This window comes from Mustela erminea, chromosome 8 (genome assembly GCF_009829155.1).
Source record: "Mustela erminea isolate mMusErm1 chromosome 8, mMusErm1.Pri, whole genome shotgun sequence".
NCBI lineage: Eukaryota > Metazoa > Chordata > Mammalia > Carnivora > Mustelidae > Mustela > Mustela erminea.
Window position 1 is genome coordinate 21,459,403 of NC_045621.1, and position 7,937 is coordinate 21,467,339.

Here is a 7,937-nt window from a genome sequence, read left to right on the forward strand (position 1 = left end):
ATCTTAAATCTCTAGGGAAAATGGTACTCATCAATAAATTGTGCTGGAGTAAGTATCTAGTCAAGGGGAAAAAAAAAATAGATCATTGTCTTGCTCTTTAAACCCCACCCACCCCCCAAAGTCAATAAAGTCTACATTTGAAAATAAATTTAATGTACTGAGAAATAATGTAGGAAAACACTATAATTCTCCTCCTACTAAGCTTGAGAGAAAGCTGTAGAGGAAAAAATACAAATACAAATTCAAGACATTAAAATGGTAAGAGATATATAGAGAAAATTTAAAAATATAAAAATTTCACACATAAGTTAAAAAAATAAAGCTTAATAAATTTATCTCAAAAAAGTGCAATGCTATATAAAAATAGTCAAAGAGATAAATAGGCAATTAGGAAAAGAAATAAAAATGTCTATCAATATAGGAAATCTTAATTTTTACTAGGAATTTGAGTGTTCCTGATTTATTATTTAATATTTTAAAATAATAAACAAAATAGATTTTTATCTGCAGAGTCACAGAAGTGAAAATAAAATTCAAAAAGATATATGCAGCTGGGAAGCCTGGGAAGTGGGTTCATCTCATATACTATTGGAACTGGTACCAACCACCTTTAGAAGAAGAGAACTATCAAATTTTTAAAAGTTGCATGTTGTTTACCCTAGTAGTTCCACTTTTAAGAATACATTCTGGAACACTAGGTAATGGTAATAGTAGACTACCAGGATACTGTTGTATTAGTATAAAAGTGAGAAAATTCATTCCACATATTCTCTAGCAAAAAAAAAAAAAAAAAAAAAAAGAAAAAGGAAAAAGAATGAAGAGAGCATATCCAGGAATAGGGGAATATTAGAATAAAGTATTTTTTAAATGAGGAGACTTTCTAAAAAGATGTATTTATTTTAGAGAGAGATGGCAAATGAAGGGGCAGAGTGAGAGAGAGAAAATCCTCTCCTAAGCTTGGAGCCTGATGTTGGGCTCAATTTCAGTACCCTGAGCTCATGACCTGAGCCAAAATCAAGAGTCAGAGGCTTAACCAAGTGGGCCACCCAGGTTCCCCTTAAATAAGCTTTGATACACTTGTACTGGTGAGTTAAAATTGAATTCAGCTGCAAGTGGCAGGAAACAAAAAAGCAAGAACACAAAACAAAAATAAAATTGGAATGCATGGCACAAGTTAGAAATGGATTCTTCTGTCATATATGTATGTGTGTGTGTGTGTGTGTATAAATGTATGTATGTGTATGTGTGTGTGTATATATGTATATGTATGTGTGTATATGTGTGTATATATATATGTGTGTGTGTGTGTGTGTGTGTGTATATAAATGTAAGCTCTACACCCAAAGTGGGGATTAAACTCAAGACCCTGAGATCAAGAGTCACAATCCTCTATTGATTAAGCCAGGTAGGCATCCAGGCATCCTCAATTCCTCTCACATATAAATGTTGGGTTTATATGTAATCTCTACTTCATAAAACCTTTAGGGACACAAACTCTATCCATTTCACTATCCCACCATCCACATGGTGTGACCCCTCATTCTCATGGTTCAGCTTAAAAATAACCATGTTCAATATATAGATTGGAGCAAAGCGTGAAGAAGGGAAAGGGTAAGGGATCAAGGGTTGTCTTAAGAATGATCTAGAAGCTGCAGGAAAACATGTCTGTTCACATCTTATTGGTCAAAAGTTAGTCAGAAGGCCAAGGGGGTAGTCAATATTCTTGATGGTCATTTGACCAAGTAAAATTTGTACTACTTAGACAAAGGGGTTTTTGATACTGGTAAAAAGCTAACAGCCTTTGTCTAACATATTATAAATAAATTAGCTATTGGTATACTGCTTGGAAGAATAATATTGAAATATAACTAATTTCAAAAAAGAGCAATTTTCAGAAACTTATCTGTATCATGGCTTCCCTTTGACTCTGTTTGCCTGTAAATAAAGTGATATAAGACTAAGTACTTCATAGAATTGTCATAAAGATTAAATCAGATATAGTAAGTGCTTAGAATAGTGGTTGGTTCATAATAAATGATATATATTCATTATTATTATAATGATTATTTTAAAAATATTACATGTGGATGGGTACGTGTTTACAAAAGTACATTTTATTGATTTATTTTTGCTATGTACATTTTTGTATTTAAAATATTTTTAATCCTGCACTACTTTTATTTTTTCTTAATCTAGTAATAAAGATATCTAGCTGGATAAGTGTCAAAAGCAATGTGCTTACAGATTTTTCCTATATACCTTTTTAAGATTTAAGTTACTAAAACTACAGTTGTGAACTGTGCTTCTTTGGTATAAAATATATTCATGTCTTTTATTTTTTATTTTTTTTAAATCTTTTTATTTTTTTATTTTTTTTAAGATTTTATTTATTTATTTGACAGAGAGAGATCACAAGTAGACGGAGAGGCAGGCAGAGAGAGAGAGGGAGAGGGAAGCAGGTTCCCTGCTGACCAGAGAGCCCAATGCGGGACTCGATCCCAGGACCCTGGGATCATGACCTGAGCCGAAGGCAGTGGCTTTAACCCACTGAGCCACCCAGGCGCCCTCATGTCTTTTAAAACAGGGTACTACTTTGCATGTATGTTATTCTAACAAAGTTAGCAGATAATATTTGGTAAAAATACCAGAGGAAAAATATCAGATAAGGAGTAGATGAAAACAAAGTTTTATTTGTGGATATTCAGTTTATCAATACACCATTTTATATGTCCTTATTAATAAGATGGCAGGAATAATTATTCATCTAAAATTTTAAAAATTCTCAAAACCCTACTGTTGCCTTTAGCATTTGCTGTGAATCATGTATTTAACTGTAAATAAGTATATTAACAGGACATTATAACTCATAATTGAAATTTAAAATTAGGTGTAGTGGAAAGATCAGTAATCACAGCATGTCATCAATTAAATGGAGAAATAATGAACTGTTACTGTAAAATATTCTTATCAGATTATCAGTAATTATCATAGAAGATTGTATTTACTTATCATACACATATGCACATAGATAGTATATAAAATATATACATTATATATCACATACATAAAGGTGTGTGTATGTGTGTTTTAAAATTGTGGTAAAATACAAAACAGTTTATATATAGTGTAGAATTCAGTGGTGGTTAGTACATTCACAATGTTGTGCAACCATCACCGCAATCTATTTCCAGAACATTTTCATCAGCTCGAAAGGAAACTTTGTACTCATTAAGTAGTCAGTCCTCATTCCCTCTCTCCCAGCCTCTGGCAACCACTGATCTGTGTTCCATTCCATTCCCATGTATTTCCTTATTCTGGAGATTTCGTGTAAGTGGACTCATACAACATGTAGCTTTTTGTGTCTTCTTTCACTTAGCATACTATTTCCAGAGTTTATCCTTGTTGCAGCATGTGTCAATACTGAATTTCTTTGGAGCCTGAGTAATGTTTCGTTGTACATTTGTACCAGATTTTGTTCATCCATTTGTCAGTTGATGGACATTTGAGTTGCTCCCATCTTTTCGCTATTGTGAATATTGTGCTCTAAATATTTGTGTACAAGTTTTTCCTTTAAGATTGTTTCTTTTCTTTTTCTTTCTTTCTTTCTTTGTTTCTTTCTTTGTTTCTTTCTTTCTTTCTTTCTTTCTTTCTTTCTTTCTTTCTTTTTTTAATTCTTAGAGATACACACATAGGAGTAGAACTGCTGGGTCATATGGTAATTCTATGCTTAACTTATTGAGGGACTGTCAAATTTTCCAACAGTGGCTACATCATTTTACATTCTCACCAACAATGTTAAGTAGGTTCCAGTTTCTCCCAAATCTTGTCAATACTTGTTGTTTCCTGCTTTTGGTTTGTTTGTTTATAGTTATCCTAACTGATCTGACATGCCATCTCATTGTGATTTTGACTTGCATTTTATTAATGACTACTGACATTGAGCATCCCTTCACATGCTTATTGGCAATTTGTATATCGTTTTTGGGGGGGAAATATATATTCAAGTCCTATGCCCATTTTAAAATTGGATTGCTTGTATTTTTGTTGCCGAATTATAAGAGTTCTTATATATTCTTGATACTACAGTCTTAACAGATATATCATTTATAAATCATGTTCTCAGATAGGAGATTTGTAAATGATTTTCATTCATTCTGTGGGTTGTCTTTTTACTTTTATGATAGTGCCATTTAATACACACAGTTTTAAGTTTAGATCCAATTTATCTGTTTGGTTCTTTGCTGTTTGTACTTAACAGTGACATTGCCAAATTCAAGATTATGGGGATTTGTCCCTGTGTTTTCTTCTGAGGGTTTTATAATCTTAGCTTTTATATTTTGGTATTTGATCCACTTTGACTTAATTTTGTATATGGAATGAGTTAATAGTACAGCTTTATTCTTTTGTATTTTAACATTTGTTTTAGTGTTAATAAATTGTTTTATTATAATTAGCAATTTATGTTTTGTAATTAGCAAATATATTTTGTAAGCCAGTGAATGAAACTAAACTTTCCTGAACACCATACACTCTGCTTCTGTATTAAAAGTTTTGTATATTCTCATTTATTCCCCAAATAAATCTGTAAGACACTGAATCAGAGCAGAAAATCAGAAGTAAAAATCCTCAAAATTCTCCATTGCAATAGAATGCATTTTGATTTTTTAAAATATTTTTTTCTTTTTAAAGATTTTATTTATTTATTTGACAGAGAGAGATCACAAGTAGGCAGAGAGGCAGGCAGAGAGAGAGGAAGGGAAGCAGGATCCCTGCTGAGCAGAGAGCCCGATGCGGGACTCGATCCCAGGACCCTGAGATCATGACCTGAGCTGAAGGCAGCGGCTTAACCCACTGAGCCACCCAGGCACCCCGGAATGCATTTTTAAAAGACTTTTGCTACTTGAAGCTATTTAAATAAAAAAGAAAAAAGATAGTGGAATTTATGTAAGTATCTCATTAAAAGTTATTTTTGTCTATACAATTGCAACATATCTCTAGCCTCAACAAAGATTATATAATGACCAGCTATCCCTAAAATAGCATATTTGTTGCTTTCTCCATGTTGAAATCATAAGGTCTAATAAAAGGTAATCATAATTGTATTTTTAAGTAATCTTTTTCACAAATCCTAAAAGCAAATTAATGTTGAAAAATTGTGCTCTAAAACTTATATAAATCAAGTAAAGAAAATTCCAAGAAGAAAAAAAAAAACAAAGGGCTTTATTAAAGTTATGATATGGTGATTATTGCTTTTGAATTATCTCCAAATTAAAAGTTTCAAGCATTTTGACATGGTGGAGTGGGCGTTGCATTGGAAAACGGACTGATCTTACAGATTGTATCTCTTATCCTAACTAGTTTGAAAATTTGAGAACAAGACATGTTCACTTCTCTAAGTAGCATATTTCTCCTGTGTCAGATGGCAAAGTCAAAAATACTTGACTATCTCATTGTTCAAATTTCAATTCTTCTATTGAGTGGTTTGTTAAACTGTAGGACTTTAAGATGTTCCAGAAGCTCTATGGACCTCAGTTTTCTTTATTTGAAAGAGAACATGCAAGAGAGTGAGAGAGCACAAGCAGGGGGAGGGCACAGAAGGAGAGGAGGAAGCAGACTCCCCACTGAGCAGGAAGCCTGACGCAGGGCTCAATCCCAAAACCCTGAGATCATGACCTGAGCCGCGGGCAGACACTTAACCAGCTGAGCCACCCAGGTGACCCTAACCTCAGTTTTCTTATCTGTAAAAATGAAGATTTCTGTAGACCAGACTTCTAATGCTTTGTACAAATTAGGTATTTAAGAAATGCTAGCTTCTTTCTCTCTTGCCTCTTCGAGCTCAATCTCCTCATAATAAAATTAAAACCATATAATGAGCATTTATTTCAGATGACATACAAAGTTCTAGTCAGGTTAAATATCCTGATTTAAAAACTAAAGAACAATTTAGTAAATATGTGTATTATAGATCAAAAGATTTAGAAAAAAATCAATAAGTGAGCTCAGTCTCTATGGGTATACACATTATATTGCTTTCTTGGGACCCATATTAAAAGCTTGCTTTAGGGGAAGAGGTATATTCAGTAGCAGCAAAGTTTAGCGCTCTTTTAAATCCCCAAGTGGACCATTCACAGTTTCCTTCTCTTTCTTAGATATGGCTTTGGATTCTGCTTTTGATATAATGGCTCTGGGCAAGAAAAACGCATCTCAGATCCTTGGGGCACCTGGTACATCCTTCTGCCCCTAGAGGAGACGGGATCAGACTGAAGCCTGACTCACAAAGGGCAACACCTGAGTGGGAGTGTTTTACAAGCACGCCCTGAGTGGAGGTGCTTGTAAAGCACCAGATCAAGAGAAGAGGACCGGAAGTATCAGAAGAAGCAGTGAGGCCGCTTCTTACTCGCTGACAGGCAAAACAGTAAGAGATGATTGGCAGTGCTTGGAAAGGTCCAGGAAAATACCTCCAGAAGTGGCAGCAAAGAAGAAAGGAAAAAGACAAACAGAAGACAGACAATTTGAGGGTCTCTTGGGTCCACAGGAAACGGTTTATTAATCTTTGTAGGACTTAATAGATTTCCGATTCATAAGAGACAATCTGTTGGTTGAATTCTTGATAATCTTAAAGGAAGGAAATCTGTGGGAGGTGGTAGACGGAGGCCATGATAACTGTCCGTATTGAGCAGCAGCTGAGACTGTAATGGGTGGCTTGCAGTATCACAGCTGATCTTTCTCTCTCTCTCTCTTTCACTTACACACACATGCATATACACACAACCTATAAGGAAAGCATTACTATTATTATTATTATTATTTTCTTTTGAGTTGAGGAAATTGAAGCTTGAATTGAACTTGAATTCATGTTATTTGCCTACAGCTACTCAGAGAGTAGGTTGAAGCCAGCATTCAAGTTCAACATGTCTGGCCCCAGGTTTCTCAGACCACCATTATCACCTTGAGACTCCCTCTCCTTCCTCCAAGGTCCTCATTAAATCCTCAGGGAATGTGTTATTTAAAATTCATAATGAAGCCTCTCAATGTGATGAAAAATGTCTAAATATTTATCTCACTCAAATTCTTCTGATTATAATTTTACTGACTTGATACGTAAACAATTTTGGAATCTATAAAATCCCTGCCCCATGTTTTATGTTCCCTAGGCAAGCAGCATGAAAGCTGCTAATATTGATGGAATACCCTTCTTATCACTAATCCATTTATGTAGGAGAGTTTCATTAAGTAACAGTTAAAAACACAAAAAATACATAGAAAGGTGTATCAAATGTAGATAGAAAACTGGAGATGAATATAGAATATTGCAAGTGCTGAAAAGGTTTTGGTTGTATTTAAAGATTTTTAGTTATGCTTTAATTCTAAATTAATATGAACAAGTAAAATACTACTATTGTTATAAAAATTTTTTAAGAAGTTTCTTGCAAGGACTGTTTTTAAATTTCGTTATCCATTGGTCCAGAAATAACGTGATGATATCATTTACTCATTCAATAATTGATGTTTTAATTTCTTTACACATATGGCATTTTACCTTTTTTTTCCCTGTTATCTCTCTTCTCTGGCATTTTTCAGTGCTGTTTTGATCGGATAATTAATGGCATAGGTGTTTATTTAAGTGTTTTCTGTTTTAGGATACTTTAAAAAATTCCATTATTATTGCAGAAAAGTGCACTTCAACAATTAGCTGTTAAGTGCTGGCGTAAATTAAGGCTCTATACAGGTAGATAAATGAATCTGTCACATATATAATTGCCAGGAAAAGTGGTTACACTTCTAGCCATTTTCATTGGTTTGCTAATGCAGCTTTCTGTTCTAAAATGATAAATCATCATTTGTTAAGAAATAGGGCTTTCTTCTGTAGCTAAGGAGTATTTTTCCAGCCTTAATATAGAATCTTCTAGGATTTCAAAGAGGAAAAAGTGAGGGTT